Source organism: Cryptomeria japonica, chromosome 8 (assembly GCF_030272615.1).
Source record: "Cryptomeria japonica chromosome 8, Sugi_1.0, whole genome shotgun sequence".
NCBI classification, from domain to species: Eukaryota; Viridiplantae; Streptophyta; class Pinopsida; order Cupressales; family Cupressaceae; genus Cryptomeria; species Cryptomeria japonica.
The window spans coordinates 40930744-40954364 of NC_081412.1; positions in this window are offsets into that span (position 1 = coordinate 40930744).

A 23621-nucleotide genomic window follows, 5' to 3' on the forward strand; every position below is an offset into this window, starting at 1 on the left:
GGCTTCACTCCTAATAGGGCAAACTTTAGAAGAGCTCAAATACTATCTTGTGAGTCTCATCTCATCATGGTTTTTACCTATTTGGGTTTCCACGTCAAAAATACTTGTGTCATGTGGTGAATGTTTTTGTGGTTACGAGCTTATGATTGATTTACTACTTAACTATTTCTGATAAGGCATGATAATCAGTAGAATTGAGAAATGGAGTATGTTGACATATGATAAAGAATTTGGATGTTTACAAGTTTAATGTTAAGTTTCTATAACAACCAACTGGGTTTTCTTATGAGTATTGTTCTTGATAGTGGTATTTCATTGATAAGTTTACTTTGTGTGATTGAGATTGAGATTGGGAAAGTTTGTATTAGTTTTTCTATTTATAGATTCACTCCCCCCCTCTCAGTAATCTATCAGATACTTATTCTTTCATCATATCATCAATTAGTATCAGAGAATATCAAGTCCTCTAAGGTCTATGCCTAACATCTTGAGGAAAAGATCTTCTAGATCATGATGAAGAAGGAAGGTCCGAAGTTCAACAAAGAAAACTATAGGATATGGAGTGATAAAATGAAGATTTACATCAAGAGTGTGGGAAGTCAGTATTGGGATCATGTAGATACTAAGTATATTGAACCTAATGGGACTCTGACTAATGATCATAAGAAAGAACAACAAGAAAATCATCAAGCATTGGAAGCTATTATCACTTCCATGTCTGATGCTCAATATGTAGATGTTCATGGTCTTAAAACTGCATATGAGGTATGGAAAAAACTTGAAGATATTTATAGCAGTGATGAACATGTTAAGATTGCTAAAGAGGAAAGTATAAGAGGAAAGTTTGATGACATGAGGATGGCTGAAGGTGAGAATATCCAGTAGTATGATCAAAGGATAAAAGAGATAGTCAGTGAAATTAAGAGTGTAGGGGGGAAAGTGGAACATGCCACAATGATCAGTAAGGTACTGAGAACCCTGCTACCGGTTTATGTTATTCAAGTTATAGATATTCAGAAGCTAAAGTCCATTGACAAAACTAAGCTAACTCTTGACTCCATCATTGGCAAGCTTACTATTTTTTAATTAAACAGTTGTGATGGTAGTGTACAAAAATCTGAGTCTGCATTTAGAGATTTTGTTTCTAACCTATCTATGAGGAAAAGTAGAGATACTAGTCATGGTTATGAATATAGATCAAGAAGAGATGTTGATGATGAAGACAGTTTAGTGGAGCTTGAAGCATTGTTGGCAAAACAGTTTCCTAGAGGCATTGGTAAATATAGAGGTAAATTACCTATAAAATGTTTTACATAAAACAAGATTGGTTACATTGTTGTGAACTGTCCTAATGGTGAAAATGAACATGAGAGATAAATTAAAGAAGTATAAGGGTAAAGGCAACATAGATTGTCTTATTTCTATTAATAGTGGTATCACTGATGAAGAATCTAATGGTGATTCTAGTGAAGATATTGTGTTTGTAGTTATTAAGGAAGAGATATCTGACCAGAAGGCATTAGTATCTAGGACGGATAACTCCGATGATTGGATAATTGATAGTGGTTGTTCACATAATATGACCAGTGATCAGAGCAAATTTATTTCCTTGAAGGAATTCGATGGCAATGATGTTATATTTGGCAATGACTCACCTTGCATGATTAAAGGTAAAGGATTTATTTCTCTTAATGGGAAGAGCAGTGCAGATGATGTCTACTGGGTTGAAGGTATAAAGCACAATCTTTTGAGTCAACTCAATGACAAAGGATTCCCACTGGAGTTTAAAAATGGTATGTGCAAAATATTTGACAAAGTTGAATTAATTGCAATTGGGAAGCAAACTAAACATAACCTGTTTCACCTTAATTCTAAAGTTAGCAACTGTTTTATTGCAAAAATAGATGATAGCTGGCTTTGGCATAGGATATTTTGTCATATAAACTTTGATAACATTGTTAAAGTGAGTAAGTCCAAGACAATGAGAGGTTTGCCTCAGTTAGACAAGCTGGTTAATGCTCTTTGCAAAGAATGTCAGTTAAGACATATGACTTCTTCAACTTCCAAAAGAAAATCCTTTTCAACGAAGCACTTGTTAGATTTGGTTCATATAGATCTTTGTGGACCAATAAGAACAAAAAGCATTCAAGGTGACAGATATTTTATGATTCTCATTGATGATTTCTCAAGGATGATGTGGGTCACATTATTAAAAGATAAGACCGAATCTTTTGGTAATTTCAAGGCACTCAGGGCCTTAGCTGAGAAAGAGAGTGGTAAGAAGATAAAATGTCTAAGGATAGATCAAGGTGGCAAATTCACTTCTGAGGAATTCACTAGCTATTGTGAAGAGAATGGTATCAAATGGCAACTTTCTGCACCAAGGACACCATAGTAGAATGGTATCCCAAAGAGAAACAATCGGCCAGTTGTTGAAGATGCTAGGACAATGTTGATACAAGGAGGTGTAGCAAAAACCTTTTGGAGAGAAGCTGTCAACACAACTATCTACACAATGAACCGGGTTCTGGTAAAGAGAGGTGAGGAGAAGAATCCTTATGAATATTGGTATGGAACATCACCTGATGTTAGCTATTTTAAGATATTTGGAAACAAATGCTTTATTAAGAGAGGTGATTACATTAGCAAATTTGAGGCTAAGAGTGATGAAGGTATATTTCTTGGCTATTCCACCAAGCATAAGGCCTACAAATGTTTTAACAATCGAACACAAAGAATTGTTGAGAGTGTTGATGTTCGAGTGGATGAATTTCCTGAAGTCTCAGAAGGAACCAGTTTAGAGAAAAAGGATGAAGATCCTTGCATTTGTTTTTGGAACCAGAAACTGTGAAAACTGAAACCAGCAAAGCAAATTGTAATGCACTTGTTCTACTGAAATAGATAAATTTAGAAGAAGATGAAGATAATGTAGAAGCATAACCTGAAGATAATAATCATGGTATTCCTAGATATGTGAGACTGAATCACAATCCTGAGCAGATTATTGGAGATAAAGATGATGGAGTACTAACCAGAAGAAGAATCAGAGAGAATTCTTGCATGATCTCCACCATTGAGCCAAGAACTGCTAAGGAAGCATTTGGTGATGATCATTGGGTTAAAGCTATGGAGGAGGAATTGGATCAAATTGAGAAGAACAACACTTGGACCCTAGTACCCCAACCGGTAAATAAGAATATTATAGCTACTAAATGGGTATAGAGGAACAAGTTGAATGGATATGGTGTTGTAGTTCACAACAAGGAAAGATTGGTTTGCAAGGGTTATGCAAAAGAAGAAGGAGAAGATTATGGTAAAACTTTTGCACCAGTAGCAAGAGTGGAAGGTGTCAGAACTTTACTTGCTTTTGCAGCCCATAAGAAGTTCAAGGAATATCAGATGGATGTTAAGTTTGCATTTGTGAATGGGATATTGGAAGAAGTATACATAGAACAACCAGATGGTTATGCTTTGACTCATGAGAAAGACATGGTATGCAGATTTCATAAGGCTTTATATGGATTGGAACAGGCACCTAGAGCATGGTATGAAAGGCTTCATACACATTTGATGAAGATAGGCTTTCTGGTAACCAGTGATGATAGTAGCATATATCTCAAGTCTAAAGGAGATGAAATATTGGTCAGTGAAGTATTTGTTGATGATATCATATTTGGAGGTAATGATGTCATGAGCCATAGTTTTGCAGATGAAATGAAAAATGAGTTTGAAATGTCTTTAGTAGGGGAAATAATTTTTTTCATAGGCTTGCACATACAACAAATGAAGAATGGTATTTTTATTACACAGTCTAAGTATGTGAAAGAGGTTTTGAAGATATTTGGCATGAGTGACTGTAAACCAGTTGGGACACCAAGGGTTACAGGTTGCAAGTTGTCTAAGGAAGATGAATCTAAGTCTATTGATGAGAAGTAATACAGGTCAATGATTGGAAAATTGCACTATGTTGTTCACAACAGACCGAACATAGCCCATGCAGTTGGCATAGTTGCTAGATCCCAAAAGAATCCTAAGGAAACACACCTGATAGAAACCAAGAGAATATTTAGATACCTGAAAGGTACTATTGACTATGGATTATGGTATACATATGGAGGAAACTTTGATTTGAAGGTGTACATAGATGCTAATTGGGAAGGAAATGTTGATTACTGAAAAAGCACAACCAATAGAGCATTTTTGATTGGAGGAAGGCTTGTTTCATGGAGTAGTAAAAAGCAGAGTTGTACTTCACAATCTACTGCTGAAGATGAGTATGTTGCAACTTATATAAATTGCACATAGGCTATTTGGATGAGGCACATTTTGTAAGGTTTTAAGATGAAGATTTCAGAACCTATAAATATTTTATGTGATAATACAAGTGCCATAAATATTTCTAAGAATCTTGTTTTGCATGCACGAACCAAGAACATTGAACTGAAGTATCATTTCTTGTGGGAAAAGTTCAAAGTAAAGATGTTCTCTTAGAGAATGTTTCTACTAAGGAATAGCTTGCAGATATTTTTACCAAACCTCTACCTAAGACTACATTTGAGTATCTTAGAAGTCAACTAGGGGTTGTACCCCTTCATGAGGTTAGTTGAGCATGATGTTGATTGCATCAGTCCCTGAATCACTTGTAGAATTTTATAAGGATTGGTGTATAAGTAGATGTATTCCATAGGGGGGCATCAAATTGCAGTATGTTATTGATGCATAGTGAAAATTTGAAATTACATGTTTTACTTTCAATTTGGCATTGTTGTCAAAGGGAGAGAAGAATTATGTGATTATGGGAGGGAAAGCTAGCGATAGGCTGAAGATAGAGAGAGCATGTGAATACTTGGTAATGTAAACCAGGATTCCTATTCATAATCTCAACAACAATCAATGGTGTTGATATGTGTACTGCCATCAATGCCAAAGGGGGAGATTGTTGGCATTTGCATGAGTATTTCATTGATGATATGTTATGTTGTCATTGATGTCAATTAACCGGTAATGATATTGCTGATATTGTTGTTATTATTGATATTGTCTTGTAATCGGTAGGAAGAGATTTGTGAAGGATATTGTAAACTGGTATGTAATTTTATGCGTTGAATCGGTAACCGATGTAAAAGGTTAAGCCCTATCTATGTAATGTAACTGATAAACCCTATCAGTTGTTTTTGTTAAATCCTAACCGATTAAGGTTGTTGAATTGGTTATGTTGGTTTATGATCTGATGTTGAGCAATAATGATGGTGACACGTATGGTCAGTGTATGAAGACAAGTTCAAATGTTTTGGCATGTTTGTTTGTCTAGGGAATGAGAAAAGTGTATTGTATCTAATGCAAAGCGCGTGATGAGTTACTGAACTCGATGAAGCAGTAATCAAGGAGCAGTTGAGGTTTTCTTGATTGATGTGTAGAGATTGCTATGAAATCCAATGGTCATAATTGTACCGACTTGTTTTTAATCTCGATGAGAGGATTAGGTTTTTGTTGTGTTACTGACCTAATTGATTTTTTTATAAGGTCGATGAAGTTGTTTTGTTTAGTGTTGACAAGAGTTGGTAGAAATCAGTTGAGTGTGTGGTTTCCAAATTGGATAATGAGTCTGCATTTTGAGTAAAGGAAGATAGGAACTTAAAAGGATCTGATCAAGCAAGTGTAGTGCTATTCAGACAGATCAAGAAAACTCATGTTGTTTTCTAACAATTACAACAAAATTGAAATCCCCTTACCAAGTAAGCTCTAACAAGCTTGGTTACTTATTAAATCCTCTAACAAGGTGATCCATTAGATTGGATTTTCAAATCCTCTATTGAGGTTACTCCTTATAGGATATTTGCTTCTAACAAGGCATTTATAGTCAATCCCTTAACCGGGTGATTCCTAACAGGATCAGTTCTTAACAGGACTTTTGTAAAAGCTTTAACAGGATTGTCTCCTAATAGGGTGAACTTTAGAAGAGTTCAGATATTATCTTGTGAGTCTCATCTCACCGTGGTTTTCACCTATTTAGTTTTCCATGTCAAAAATACTTGTGTCATGTGATGAATGTTTTTGAAGTTATGATATTATGGTTGCTTTACTACTTAACTATTTCTGATAAGGCATGATAACTGAAAGCATTGAGAAATGGAGTATATTGACATATGATAAAGCATTTGGATGTTTACAAGTTTAATGTTGTTTATTGTTAATTGATGTAGCAGTCAACTGGGTTTTCTTATGAGTATTGATCTTGACAGTGGCATTTCACTGATAAGTTTACTTTGTGTGATTGAGATTGAGATTGGGAAAGTTTGTATCAGTTTTTCTATTTACTGATTCACCCCCCTCTCAGTAATATACCGGATTCTTATTCTTTCATCATACCATCAATTGTAGTTCGCAACAAAGTTAGGTTGGTTTACAAAGGTTATGCACAAGAGGAAGGAGAAGACTATGGTGAGAATTTTGCACTAGTGGCAAGATTGGAAGGTGTTAGAACTTTACTTGCATTTGTAGCACACAAGAAGTTCAAGGTATACCAGATGGATGTTAAGTCTGCATTTTTGAATGGGATACTGGAAGAGGAAGTATACATTGAGCAGCTAGATGGTTATGCTCTGACTGATAAGAAGACATAGTATGAAAATTGCATAAAGCTTTATATGGATTAAAGAAGGCACCAAGAGCATGGTATGAAAGGCTTCATACACATCTGATGAAGATAGGCTTTCCAAGAACCAGTGATGATAGTAAGATTTATCTCAAATTTGAAGGAGATAAAATACTAGTCAGCGAAGTATTTGTTGATGCTATCATATTTGGAGGTAATGATGACATAAGCAATAGTTTTGTAGATGAAATGAAAAATAAGTTTGAAATATCCTTAGTGGAAGAAATAAAAAATCCTATAGGCTTGCAAATACAACAAATGAAGAATGGTATTTTTGTCACACAATCTAAGTATGTGAAAGAGGTCTTGAAGATATTTGACATGAATGACTATAAACTAGTTTGGACACCTATGGTTATAGGTTGTAAGCTGTCTAATGAAGATGAGTCCAAATCTGTTGATGAGAAGGAATACAGGTCAATGATTGGGAAATTGCACTATGTTGTTCACAGTGGACCAGACATAGCTCATGCAATTGGCATAGTTGCTAGATTCTAGAAGAATCCTAAGGAAACACATCTGATAGCAACCAAAAGAATTTTTAGATACTTGAAAGGTACTGTTGATTATAGGTTATGGTATCCATATGGAGGAAATTTTTACTTGGAGGTGTACACAGATGTAGATTGGGCAGAAAATGTTGATGACCGGAAAAGAATAACCAGTGGAGCATTTTTTCTTGGAGGAAGACTTGTTTCATGGAGTAGTAAGAAGGAGAGTTGTACTTCACAATCTACTACTGAAGCTAAGTATGTTGTAGCTTACATGAATTGTACACAGGCTATATGGATGAGGCACATTTTGGAAGGTTTTAAGATGAAGATTTCAGAACCTATAAAGATTTTATGTGATAATACAAGTGCCATAAATATTTCCAAGAACCCTATTTTGCATGCATGAACCAGGAATATTGAATTGAAGTATCATTTCTTGAGGAAAAAAGTACAAAGTAAAGATGTGATCTTGGAGCATGTTTCTACCAAGGAACAACTTGTAGATATTTTTACTAAACCTCTACCTAGGACTACTTTTGAGTATCTTAGAATTTAGTTAGGGGTTGTCCCTCTTCATGAAGTCAATTAAGTATGAGGTAGATTACATCAGTCCCAGAGCTACTTGCAGAATTTTACAGAAGGATTGGTGTAGAAGTGGATTTATTCCACAGGGGGAGCATCAAGTTGTAGATTGTTGATGATGCATAGTGAAATTTGACATTACATGTTTTACTTTCAATTTGGCATTATTGTCAAAGGGGGAGAAGAATTATGTGATTATGGGAAGGAGAACCAGTGACAAGCAGAATACATGGAGAGCATGGTGAATGCTTGGTAATGTAAACCAAGATTCCTATTCTAAATCACACAACAATCAATGGTATTGATATTTGTATTGCCATCAATGCCAAAGGTGGAGATTTTTGGCATTTGCATGAAGATCGCATTAATGATATGTTATGTTATCATTGATGTTAATTAACCGGTAATGATATTGTTGATATTGTTGTGATATTGTTACTATAATCGGTAGGAAGAATTTGTGGAGTGAATTGATAACCCGTGTAAACCTTATCTATTGATGTAACTGGTAAACCCTACCTATTGTTTTTGATAAACCCTAATTGATTAAGTTTGGTGAATTGGTTATATTGATTTATGATCTGATGATGAGCGGTAATGATTATGACACGTATGATTATTGTGTGAAGATAATTCCAAGAGATTTTGGTTGTTGTAATGTTTTTTGTCTAGGGAATGAGAAAATGTATGGCATCTAATGCAAAGCGCGTGGGGTTAGTGCAAGAGATGAGTCCACTTTCTGGCCAAAAAGTGGAAGTGTTTTCCCTGATTTTTTAGGTTTTGTCTCATTTGAGCTTAAATTTTGAAACACTTGGAGATTGAATCTTGGAAAAAGTCAATGATATAAAGGATAGCACTCTGAGTCTACTTTCCAAATATGTAATTTATTTTAATACCCACATAATAAAAAATAACTTTTTGAATGGATTTCTAAAAACTATGTTCTAAAAATGCCTATTTCAGGACCATACCATGCATGTGTACGACCCACACTTTTTGACACAATTAAAAGTATTTTCTAAAATTATTTTGGGAAATGGTTTGTAACACACTGAATATTGATGACCATATTTTTCTGTATTTGTTGTCAAAATATTTTTTTTAAAATTTTTTTTTAATGATCATATTTTTCTTTTTAAAATTTGACGTGTATGGCCCATATAATTTGACGTAAACTTAACATTTTTTGTTTTTGTTTTTTTAAATAGAAAAGAATTTTGTGTAGATTGATGATATATAATTTTTTTTTCAAAATTAATTAAAATAAAAAAGTTCCTAAATTAATAAAATTAGTTAGTATTTCAAGTTTATGGACCCAATTTAGTATAATACAAATGAAAAATTGTTAAAATATTCAATTTTTAAATAAATTTATATCTTTAGAATCGAGACAGTATAATCTAAAATGGGTTTTAATTTCATATAAAAATTCTCTAATTAGAGGAATGGAAACTATTTCAGAAGTTCATATTTGTGCTTTCATTCATGGAGATTTGAATTTGCAGGTCCATGTCTCAGGTGTGGCCATCCCAGGTCTATCCTGGACCTAGTCCCGAGGCAAGTGGCAGGTTGTGGAATCAAATTCCACAAAATAGGCCCATGTTTATGAAACACAAGCCCATTCCTAAAATTATCGTTATTGTCCAAAAATTAAAAAATGTGCCCAAACAAAATGGGTAAAATCGGATTTTAAAACGGGGGCCTGTTTTTAAAAAAATGGGACCTTGTTTCATTTTCAAATGGGCCCTCGTTTGAGAAAAAAATGGGGGCCCATTTAGTTTCGCTTTGAGCCCCCATTAATTTTTGCCTAGGGGGGGCGAAACGAATATGGGTCCCCGTTTTTTGAAAACGGGCCCTCATTTCTAAGAGCGTGTTTTCCAATGCATGAAATTCTGCCAATTTGTGACCCATTACCTTGCACTTACCCCATTATGAGTTACTAAGTTCAAATAAGAGGTGATCAAGGAGCGATCAAGGTTTTCTAGATTGGTGTGCAGAGATTGCTATGTAATCCAATGGTCAAACTTGAACTGATTTGTTTGTAATCTCTATGAGAAGTAGGCTTTTGTTATCTTACTGACCTGATTGATTTGTTTATAAGGTCGATGAAGTTGTTTAGTTTAATGAGTTGGCCAAGAGTGAGTACATATCTGTTGAGTGTGTGGTTGTCAAACTGGATGATGTATCTGCAGTTTGAGTAAAGGCAGATAGGAGCATGAAATGGATCTGATCAAGCAAGTGTAGTGCTATTTACACAAATCAGAAAAATCTTGTTGTTTTCTAACAATTAGTACAAAATTGAAATCCCCTAACCAGGTAAGCTCTAACAAGGTGATCCATTAGATTGGATTTTCAAATCCTCTATCGAGGTTACTCCTTATGGGGTATTGCTTCTAACAAGGCATTTGTAGTCAATCCCTTAACCGAGTGATTCCTAATAGGATTAGTTCTTAACATGACTTTTTCTAAAGCTTTAATAGGCTAGGCTCCTAAAAGGGTGAACTTAAGAAGAGTTCAAATAGTTATCTTGTGAGTCTCATCTCACCATGGTTTTTTATCTATTTTGGTTTTCATGTCAAAAATATTTTTGTCAAGTAGTGAATGTTTTTGTGGTTGATTTACTTAACTACTTAACTATTTTGATAAGTCATGATAACCGGAAGCATTGAGAAATGAAGAAGTTGGTTTATTATTAATTTGTTGTAACAGTCAACGGGTTTATCCTATGAGTTTTTATTTTGACAGAGGCATTACATTATTATTCTAGGTTTACTTTGAGAGAATTATTTTTGAGATTGGTGAAGTTTGTATGAGTTTTTCTATCTCCTAGTTCACCCCCCCCTCTCAGTAGTTGACCGAATACTTATTCTTTCATCATACCATCAAACTCCTCCTTCTGTGGCCACATTGATGAGCTACCAACCATATAGGATATTTGAATGGGGAAACAATCAGATCAATGCATCTGGTAACTAAATAGCCCCTAATCTTCTTCTGTCTTGGACCTTGATAATTGGGGAACATGGTATGAACCTATGTGGAAGATACATCCATGTTCACAGTGTCCCATTTCACTGTGCCAGTCACTCTATGAGAAAGGGATCTATAGAAAGAATCAACATACATATCATCATAAGGATTATATGTCCGAATAGTGTCAATCATACAAACTAACTGATCCCTAACAGTCCATGCCCTTTCCTTATTTGATTGGGCAATGGCAGCAAGTAATGTGGAATCAAGATGATCTAGTGCATGTTGTAGGGAAAGAATGGTCTTAGCAAAAATTTGAGCCCTGCACTGACTATCAATGGAGGTCATTGGATCAGACTATGTAGATGTCTGGTCAGTGCCCTCAGGATGAACACTAGCATCTGATGTATGATCATCCATGTGGAAAATATCTGTATGTATAATAAAAGAAAATATTAAATTAAAATTAATTATTCAAAACTATTTTTAAATAATTCAAACTAATTTTGAAAACTATTTTAAACCAATTCAAACATATTTGAAAATGATACAACTATAATTTAAAAGTACAATTCGAAGTAATTGAAACATTTGATACAAAATAATTTAAAGAAACATTAAAATGAAATACATGTACATACACATAGACGTACGCATACATATACACATACACATACACATACATGTACACATACATGTACACATACACATACACATACACATACACATACACATACACATACACATACACATACGCATACACATACACATACACATACAAATGCACATGCAGAGGTGCATACACACATACATACTCTATAGGTACATACATACATACACACATGCACATATAAACACAAATACATAAACACACACATACACCCACATACACGCATACACATGCATGCATACATACATAGTGTACACACATACGTGCACGCATACAAGCATACATGTACACACATACATACACCTGTATATGCATATGTATGCATGTGTATGTGTATGTATATGTATTGCATGCATTTGAATGTGCATTTGTGTATGTGGGTGTATGTGTTTATGTGCTCATGTATATAGGCATGCGCATGTGTATGCATGCATGTGTGTATACACATGTATGAACATATATATGTGTACATGTATGTCTATATATATGCATGACGATGTATGTATGTATATATATGTGGACCGTATGTGTATGTATGTATGTGTATATGTATTTTTATGTGTCTATGTGTATATATGTATGTATGTATGTGTCTGTGTATACATACATACATACATATATATACACATACATACATGTGTACACATACATACACCCACATACACCCATACACATACACATACGTGCACATACAAACATATATACATATATACATACATATACTCATACATACATATACATGTACATATATACATACACATGGACATAAACACATACACATGCACAAACATGTACATATATGTATGCATGTGTACGCATGCGTGTATGTATATTTGTATGTATGTGCACGTGAGTCTAGGTGTGGGTGTGGGTGTAGGTGTAGGTGTATGTGTCTATGTCTTTCTATGAATACAAGGATTTATTTTTTTATGTGTAGTGTATTGGTTATAATTTTTTATGGTTTATATGTAAGGGTAATGAGAAAATGATTTTTTATTTATTTAATAGGTATATGTGCATTTTTTTTAAAACATGTTTCTAATGTCTTCATTCTAAATATTTTCAAAAATCAATAAATTACAAAATAAAAAAATTATAATGATAAATATATTAATTTTTTAAATTATAAATACAAAACAAAAAAAAATGAATCTACTTGGAAAACTGGGGGTTGGGAATAAGCTCCTTAGGTAGTCCGACCAAACTCTTGAATCTCCTCAAGGTGCAAATGAGGGGGTTTAGCCAAGCCAAATTCTTGGTTTATAAAGATGATAGTCCAGCCGAACTCCTGCAGCCACAAAGGCGCCAAACAGGTGCCATGCGGCCCCCAGGTAGTTTGACCAAACTAGGTACAGCCAGACTACGCGTTGTTGGCCCAAAGTATGACATAGGTGCATGCTTTGGCCCAATAGGCATACCTCTTACACCTTCTTTGAGCTTATTCTAACAAGACTCTCAAAATTCATATGTCCCAAGCTTTTATGCCATATTTAGCTTTCATCCTTTTGACTCATGAGATATTTTGATCCTTTCCTTTCCTTGACCTTGTTAAGTATGTATAAATTTTCATTTGTTCTATGTGCATCACTAATTGCTCTTCCAAGTTTCTTGATATCACATTTGTTGAATATCCCGAATATGGAGAGGGGAGGGGTGAATCAGTATTCCTTTGAACTTATTAAAAATTCTAACTAACCAATCACATAACATAATTTAAGTGCAAGAAAAGGAAATTAACACAAAACACATAACACCAAATTTATATATGGAAAATCCAACATGGGAAAAACCATAGAGAGAGTGATCTCTCAAGGATAGTGTAATATGTAACCAGTTACATAGTACAAGGGGTGGCTCACTGTCGGTGGGGGCTCACTTCCCAAATACAAAAAGGCTCACTGTCGGATAATAATCTTCTAGCCTGAATATAAAATTGAATTGCTAGAATTTCATCTAACATATGCATGAAATACAGTTCCGTTGAAGTACACAAATTATTTTACAACCACTGTACATACATCGCTTAACAACATTTACATCCACAAAAAATATCACATATACAATATGTACACATTAGCTATTTTCCAACAACTATGTCCTTGTCTTGCACAAACTGCTATTTATATATCCATACTAAAACTTTGATAGCTCATCTCAACCTAAGATGGGATGAGACTGAAATATCCACACACAACTGCAAAATGACTTTATAAGATGCTAGTTTCTATATTAACTCCAAAATGCCTTGTAGAATGTGCTTTCTTCATATTCGGATAGAAGGAGATCCAAAACCTGCCATGTAGAGCAATTATGGATGGTACTGGACCTAATATGCCTTACTGGATCACAAAACTACATGAGATAAATGCCAAAACAAGTATACATACTTTACACTTATAATAAATTAGAGTAAACAACCAAACCATAATATAAGTTAGACCATACCACATATATGCTTGACCACACAACATCAATGATATCAATGAAAACCAATCAATAATATCCCCCTTTGTCATTTATGGAAACATAAAGTAATAATGCAAAGGTTTGCTTAAAAAGAAAAGCTGAAAACTAATAACTGAACCAACAACTAAAACTATTTGAAGTAAATAACATAGCACTACACTAAATGTCTCCCCCTTTGAAAACAATAACAAAGGTCCAAACCATGAAAATAAAATATTCATGAGGTTAACTCCCCCTACGGAAGAACCAAAGTCAAATCAAGAACTGCTTAATCTTCTGAACATGCACAGTCCAAGAGTCTTTATGCTTGTCCCAATGTGAGAGCCTAGGTTCGGAACTCAATCTACACCTGCAGGGACACATGCATCTACACTGCTTCTTGTATCAAACTGGGGTCAAAATATTTGAACTGTAAATCTTTTGAAAGAGCACAGTTCATGATCGATATGCTTTCACTGCTCATGTCCCACAATTGACCTATTGAAAGAATGATGATGTCTCTTTTGTACTACAATAAATAATATTTCTTGTGGAGCTCTTCAATTTCCGATCTGCCGGAGCCAAAGAAATCCTGAGGTAATGGGTAGTTGGCATAGGCCTGTCAGATCTTGCCTTCAATAATGTTCATTTAATCTTCAATTCATTTTTGTAGCATTTGACTATTGGATACTTGATCAATCCCAAATGCACTGAGAAGTGGGGGGGGGGGGGGTGAACTAGTGTCTAACCAATTTATGAAAGATTTAAACGTGTTTGCTACTTTAAAACCCAGATTAATATACCAGTAAACAAGTAATAATGTAGTAAAGAGAAATAAGAGAGACAACATCAATTCACACCATAACACAAGATATTTTGGCAAGGAAACCTGGTAGGGGAAAAAACTTGGTGGGATTTGTGACCCACAATATTTACTCACTAGCCAATATGAATAAATTTTACTGATAAATAGGGTGCCTGCACATGCAGGAAGGCCAACAGCCTAGAGCTCATTTCTCAACAACAAAACTGGATTTCCACTGACTACAAAATTGGATGATTAAATCCAATGACAATGTACTACTCAAAATAGAATCTGCAATGTTGGATTTAGTACCAGTTTAAGCTCTCTCATATACCTCTACCATAAACCTTGCTTCTCTCTTCTTTTCTTTTATTCGCTCATAAAATATTTACATCAAAATGCATATACAAATGTTTGCTCTCATATTCATTACCTAATTACATAATTATCTTCTACAAAATGACCTACAAGATCTCATACATATATGAGTCTTTATAATACATCATGTTGGCTACAAATAATCAATTACATTACAATATAATTTGCATAAACAAAAATTTATCTTATGTCAGCCTGGGTGCCAGTATGATTCATTGCCAGTATAAACTGGATGCCAGTGTGAATGAACTTTGTGTAGTTGTCGGTGCTAGTATGCGAAGTCTGTTGCTGGTGCAACTTGTGAACCATATTACTAGTTGGTTGCCATCAATGACAACATCAACAATTCTCATCTGAGTGTAGAATGCCAACAATCTCCCCCTTTGGCATTGATGGCAACACACATGAGAAAAATCCAAAAACTGATATCCAAAAATAGGAGTGCTCCCCCTGAGCAAATGATCTCTTTTGTACATTTTTCTCCATACTACTACTCCCCTTTGACATCAATGACAAAGGATGTCAAAAGGAAAGAAATCTACCTTATAGCTTGTAACTAGTTGTGTACAATTTGAAAGATATCCACCAAAATCAGATTAAGACTCTACATAAATTTGGTGTTGTTAGAGATAATGGTTTCAGTCTATTGGATCATACTGGTCAGATAATGCATATGTTGCTTCGGTGATCTTTCTCCTTGAATTGTTGCTTTAGATAGCTCAATCCGTTGAGTTATAAGGTTGTCCAATCTAGGACCAAGTTTATTTTTCAGCTCATTTGCCTTCATTCTTATCCTTTCTTTTTCTTTATTTTCTCTTTCCACAAAACATGTGTCCCACTTGTCTTCTATTTCATCTGGAATTTCCTTAACTCGGCCTGCCATAAGGCTAACGTACCAGTGACCACTTACAAAAATTGTTATATTTGCCTCTAAAATTAAGTCATCAATTTCCTGTTTGGAGTTAACAGGATGCACAACAAGTAGAGCCTCTAATTTCAATTTCTTATCTAATTCCATTACCAACATTCTTTTAGCTTCTAACCTCAAATACAAATCATCAGGCAGATCATCTACAACCTCAATGAGAACTTTCTTATAGATATCTAGGTGCAAAATAATGCTTTCCTCTATAGTGTTTTTATCCAAATCCTTGAAAGAATGATAAAGTTTAATTACATTGCTAAGGTTACCTGCTTGTGTGATTTCATTTATCAATTCTTCTGATGTAAGAGTATCCAGTGCTGACAACAGACTTCGCATACCGACACCGATAGCTACACAAAGTTTATTCACATTGGCTTCCAATTTACATCGGCAATGAATCATACCGGCACCCAAGACAACATAAGATAAAGTTTTGTTTATGCAAATTATATTGTAATGCAATTAATTATTTGTAGCCAACATGATGTATTGTAAAGACTCATATATGTATGAGATCTTGTAGAAAATGATTATGTAATTAGGTAATGAATATGAGAGTGAATAACTGTATATGTATTTTGATGTAAGTATTTTATGAGCAAATAAAAGGAGAGCAGAGCGAAGCAAGGTTTATGACAGAGGTATCTTAGAGAGCTTAAACCGGTATTAAATCCATCATTGCAGATGCTATTTTGAGTAGTACATTGTCATTGGATTTAATCAACCAATTTTGTAGTCAGTGGGACTCCAGTTTTGTTGTTGAGAAATGAGCTCTAGGTTGTTGGTCTTCCTGCATGTGTAGGCCCCCTATTGTATCAGTAATATTTATTCATATTGGCCAGTGAGTAAATATTGTGGGTCAAAATCCCACTGAGGTTTTTCCCCTACCGGGTTTCCTCGCCAAAATATATTATGTTATGGTGTGCATTGATGTTGTCTCTCTTATTTCTCTTTACTGCATTATTACTTGTTTACCAGTATATTAATCTGGGTTGTAAAGTAGCAAACAAGTTTAAATCTTTCATAAACCGGTTAGACACTAAATCACCCACACACCCCCCCCCTCTCAGTGTCTTTGGGACTGATCAAGTATCTAACAATTGGTATCAAAGCGTAGAATGCCAACACTAAGCACTAAAGATTATATGAGAAAATTACATCCCTATTTGATAAATATGATTGACCTTGAGAGATGAGTTGAGTGAGTTGTTGATGTGCAGCTTCACATTTACCTTGTAGTTCTTGTAACAACTCCTCTCTATCTTCCTCTCTATCTTTCTCATATTATTCCTTTAATTTTTATGAATGATTTTCAAAGAATTATTTAACACTTTGCATTTATCGTTACTTGGGCTATCCAGATCTAATTGACCCTTAAGCTTAATAGCATGAAGTGTAGTAAGCAATTCTTCAACAATTTTATCTTTCTTTTGAGATTCACCTAAAAAGTCTTGTCTGGTAAGAGATAGGAAACCTTCTCCAATTTGATATTTTTGTACCGGGTCAATTTTACAAAAATAATATGTTAGCTTTGAAAAAGTTATGGGTTGAATGTTCAAGGGTGAAGTGAACAAACTCTTATAAGAGTCATCAATTATACCGAAACTGGTACAAATCACGGAGACAGTCTTAGACACTTTTCCACTTGACTTATTGCCTAGTTTTTTGTCTTATCTTCTAATGTAGCCTTGGGCATAGATTCACTATTCTCTTGATCTATTTCCATCTATGCTTCCTAACCTTTATCACTTGAGCTTTCAATTTCTTTATCCTTTTCAGAATCGGGGTTTATTGAAAGATCACCAAAAGTTCTAGGTGTATCCATTACATCACTCATAACATACACATTATCTATAGTGTCAACATTCACATTCTTGGACTCGCCAGTGGGGGTACCGAAATTAGCAGTGGGTAGCATACCACAGTTATTATTTATAGTCATTACCTTTTCAAAGATTTCATCCTTAATTTTTTGCTTAGCATCAACTTCACCTAACATAATATTACCAAAACGTTTATTTATCCTCAATTTAGTCTTACAGGCTTCTATAAGACTCGCTTTATCTTCCTCCAAAAGGGAAAAACCAACAAAATCAAACACCTGATCCTTAATAACTTGTTCCTCCTCTCTTGTATTTTTTCTAGTTTTAATTAAATCTTCCCACAATTCAACTAGTATATCTTTACTAAATTGTTCAGCAATAGAATCTAACTTAACACAATACAATATAAAGGCTTTCACTATACTATTTTTATCTACATTGGCCTCATTGTAGAGATCACCTACCTCTTTTAGGTTTCCTCCTTGTGCAATTGATTCAAATAGGCTCTCCATATCAAAAGGTCTCTTTATTATTTTCACCTTTGGCTTCTGGACATGTATCGGGTATTTCTCTAGTTCTTCTTCTTCTTCCTTAAAGTCAATTTCTATTGTTTTCTTATTTGCTTATTTTGGCTTCTCTCCTTTTGGAGAACCAAATGAAGGAAGTACCTTTAGAGTATTTTCTTTTGCAGAGGCTCTGGATGAGCCAACAAGTCTTCTAGAATGCTTGTACTCAGTAACATCCTCTTTAGTTAAATTTTCTTTAGTCATTGAATCCTGAATAACTTTCTTCATGTTCTTCTCTCAAGTATTCTTTGAATTTTCCATATGAATCTTCAAAGACTTTTTAGTTTCTATTTAAAACCATTATTGCATTTCATCCATAGGGCTCTTTGTCAAAACTTGAGTTGTCCCTCTATCATTTCCTTAGTGACCTCATAGCCAATTGGTGGAATCCAAATTTTCTTTCGCACAATGGCTTCCATATAGCATTTGTCAGTTGTGAACACAAAGGTGATGTCATCTTTATATTTCTCGACCATTTTCTTAGGGATCCTTTGTCTCCTCTACATATTGAGTTGAAAAAGGGAGAAATAAGCAGTGAACGTGTCTTCCCTTGTTGTATCGTCAGTAAATCTTCTCAACCTATCTGCAGTCTGGTGACCTACTAATCTGGCTAGTGACCAAAGCACTTTTCCTTGACCACAAACCTCTTGCAAAAAATAGAACAAGATACATAGAACTAGGGTTCCATACTTGAAAGGGTGTTTCTTCTTTTTGCACTGCGTAAGGTTTTCCAAGAATTTCTTCCTTAGGGTTTTGCAAAGATCAAAATCCTTGTCAATCTCAACTATCTCATAAGCCATGTTCACTGCCATAGCAAAAATGGAATTATCTTAGTTGGTGAAGTAGAGCTTATTCCCTATCATCATTGGCAAATATTTTACCATCATGTTCTTAATGGAAGAGATAGACAAATAATGCTCATCAAGGGTAGCTCCTATCAGGTCCACAACATCCTTTTTCCTTACCAATTTTAGAGTAGGAATGTCCGTAGAATCGCTCCAACCAGTAATAGTCCTCATTACTTCCTTGGTGATAATATGCATCTTATCTAATCATAAGAACTCATCATAGAATCTACTCATTTCCAACCTAACCCATTTTTCTTCATAGCAAAAATTTAGATAATCATGCCAGGCATTCAATTTTTTTCTACTAGGATTTTGAATTCAAGTTTTACCTGACCATTCTTTGCAATCATCTTGGTTGTCCATTGATCCAACAATTTCCCATGGGGACTAAATTCATCAATCTTCACATGAATGTAAGACCAAATATCGTCAGCTATTACAACAACAATGGGTATGATTGTCCACCAGTTGGATCGACCTCAATCACCTTATATGGAGTTTTCTCAAATTATGGCTAAGTCTCAGTTGCAATATCAACAATAACATGAGTGGCCATGGTTGAAAATTCAATAGATATATTTTAACTCAGATTGTTTTGTCAAGAAACCCTAATTTATTTGATCACCTTTCACTCTTACAATGCACTTTTGATTTTTGGTAAGATAAAACTTTGTCGAGAATCCCCTTTTGACCTTTTATCCATCATTTTGTAATAAATGCTTATGCACTATCATCTGCTACCTTAAATTTTGCAATGACATGTCGGCCTTCCGTGATGATTTATGCTTTCAATACACTTAGCTGGACCTTCACAAACTCTACTATGTCATTACTGCAAGCTCACTTTGTTTGGCAAGGGAAAAAGGATATTTCTTTGATTACTCCCCCTGGGCCAAAGCCACATGTTCTTTAGTTTCTAGATGAAGTACCTATACTGGAGCTCAGTGCGTCCATAGTTTATTTCTTCCTCTAGATCTTATTTATATCATCCTTCACATCTTCTACCTTGATCTTATTTGTTAGTTTATTTGAAGCTTTAACCTCATTCCTTCTGCATTTCCTTTCCATGTGTCCAAATTTGTTGTAGTTGTAGCATCTGATATTCACCGGAGCTTGTCTTGACCTAAACTAGTTATCTTTATGTCCAAAAATCTTGCATGTATAACATCTACCTTTAAAATGATTATATTTATTTTGATCTATAACAAAATTCCTACATTGATTAGCTTTATGACCATATTTATTACATGCATAACATCTACTAGAGAAGAAATTTGAACTTTAATTCATTCTCCTCCTACATTATATTTCCTTATGACCTACCTTATTGCATTTATAACAAGATTCATTAAACAAGGTGTTCTTTTTACTTGTTGCTAGACCAATGACTTACCTTTGTCCTCCTCGGTTGATGTATTGGACTCTACTTCTTTTGCTGAAAGTGGATCCTCTTTGTGATTAATGTTATATTGTGAACATTTGTTGGATTCTAATCTTTCATCCTTTTTGTTTTCCCCATTCTTATTCACATCCATCATCTTATTAGACTTACCAAAAATGAGTTTTATTTCTCATGTCTTTTATTTCTCAAGATCTACCTTTAGAGATGACACTTGTTGCTTTACCTTTCACACTCTTCTAATTTGCATTTCACCATTTTGTTTAGGTACTCCTTAGTCTTCTAATTATCTTCACTTTTAACTTTCAAATCTATGATAGTGATATTTTCTTGCTTGATCTCTTCACTAACTTATTTATGCCTTATTTTAAACTTATGGATTTGTTCTATTAGCTTCTCAATGCATCCATTTTCCCGTTGGATATTTTCTTTCAAATCTTTGTTTTCACTTTCTATAGTTTCAATATCCTTAAGAGCATTCCTAAGATCTTCATTTAAATCCATAAGTTCAAATTTTTGGATCTCCTTTGAGAGGTTAATGTTAGAGTAATTGGGTCTTTACTTGATTAATTAAACAATATTTGTTTAATTCTTTAAGTTCCCTATTATCTCTTTTTACACTTAAGCTAACATTAGGTGCATAATAATTAATTCTTTTATTAATTATTATGTGCAAGCCTAGGGTTTTCCCTTTTATGGTTTCTTGACCTATTAAAGGTTAATTTTCTTTTCTTTGTATCATTATCTCATTACACTTTTGGTGAATATTGAGCTCTCGTCTTTTGAGCATATTTTATGTGTTCTTTGATTTTCAGTTATTTTACTTCCTTGCTTCTCCTTGTAACAGATTGTTTAGCTTGTAGAAGATCTTTAGGCTCCTATGGTGTTCTGTTTCTCAACTCTCACATGGTATTAGAGCTTCAGATCTGCAACTATCTGTCCTTGTTTTGAGAATTTTTGCATTGGAAGCAGATCTTGCCACATCCCTGAAGAACAAATATGGTAATCTTGAACTTGTTCAAAAACTCCTCAATGGTGGGAAAGGAATCAGGTGACAAAGAAACCAACTCTGCCTCAATCTATAATGCCTGAATCTCATTAACCCTCCCGAAGAGAAAATCAAACTTCAACCACATAGCCTGAGGAGTGAGCAAATCAACAAGGTGAAATAGAAGACTGTTAGAGACATGCAAAGAGAGAAAACCCTATGCTTGTACATAATAATTAATAAAAGAATTAATTATTATGCACCTAATGTTAGCTTAAGTGTAAAAAGAGATAATAGGGAACTTAAAGAATTAAACAAACATTGTTTAATTAATCAAGTAAAGACCCAATTACTCTAACACCCCCTCTTAAGATAGACTTAGGGAGAAGCTAAAACCTAGAACAGCTACTGAAAGCAGGAAAGATGGGTCCCAACAACAAGGCCTGATGATGTACCCAGTACAATGAAATCTCTATGAAATGGAGACAAAGGAGAAAACCTAGTGGGAAAAAACTCCTCTCCAAAAAGAGATAAAAGAACATGCTGAAATTAAAAAGAAGGAAGGCCTCATAAAGACCCCCCAGGGACAACTTCCTTTACCCCAAGCATAGAGCGCAACTGAAGATAGTGCGGTGATGCAAAAGGTTTTGTGAAGATGTCTAAAACCTACTTGGAAGTGGGAATGTACTCCAGTATGAGAACACCATCCTGAATCAACTAGCGGATGAAATGCATGTGAAGCTCAATGTGCTTTGTGCACTGATGCTCTACCAGGTTGCAGGAAATATGAATACCACTCTGATTGTCACACCAAAGAATAATGGGACTATTAGGAGGAAAACTAAACTCAGTCATCAGCTGTCATAGCCATAAGATCTCTTGACTGGCGAGCACAACAATATGGTACTTAGCCTCTATAGATGATAATGCATGAGCAGTCTACTTCTTGCAAGACCATGTGATAGGACCAGAGCCAAGATAGAAAACAAAGCTAGAAGTAGACCTCTGATTAGTGACATGAGAAGTACAATCTGAGTCAATGTAGCCAACAATGTGAGGTTCCCTTGATGTGTAGTGAATGCCATGAGAACTAGAGCCCCGAATGTACCTCAAAATACATTTGGCAACTTACCAATGACTCTCATGAGGATCATGGGAGAATAGAGAGACAAGACCAACCGAAAAGGAAATATCAGGATGAGTGTGAGTCAGGTACAACAAACTGCCAACCAACTGCCTGTAAAGTGTAGAATCTACTAAAGGAGAGGGACAAGCATTAATCAAAACAACCCCTGACTGAAAAGGAGTGGGAGAAGGCTCGCAATCAAGCATGCCAAAGTGTTGAAGCAAGTCAAGAGCATACTTTTGTTGGTAAATGGGGAGTCCATCATAAGACTGAATCACCTGAAGACCAAGGAAATAGTGCAGAAGACAAAGATCTGTCATCTCAAACTGGTCCATCAAGGCTCGTTGAATATGCTGAATCATAGAGGATGAGCTACCTATGATGAGGAGATCATCAACATATAGCACAAGAATTAGGATCTCACACTCAAGAAGTTGAATGTACATTGTGTGATCAAAATGACTACAGGTGAACCTAGTGGAGAGCAAGAAAGAATCCATCTTCTCATACCAAGCCTGAGGGGCCTGTTTGAGACCATACAATGAATGCCGAAGTCTACAAACCAAAGAACTATCCTACACAAACCCCTGAGGCTGTTCCATGTAGATTTCCTCCTTTAGGTCCCTATGCAAGAAGGCACTCTTCACATCCATCTGAAAAATAGGCCATCCCCTAGAAGCTACAAGAGATAGTACAAAGTGAATAGAGTTCATGTTGACGATAGGGGTAAATGTCTTGGAGTAATCAATACCCTCAGCCTGTGAGAAACCCTTCACAACAAGACGTGCTTTGTACTTATCAATGGAACCATCAGCAGCATACTTAGTGCGATACAACCAGCGACACCTAACCATCTTTCTACCCTTAGGAAGAGGACAAAGATCCCAAGTATGATTCCTCATCAAAGAAGAATACTCCTCCTCCATAGCACAATCCCACTCAAG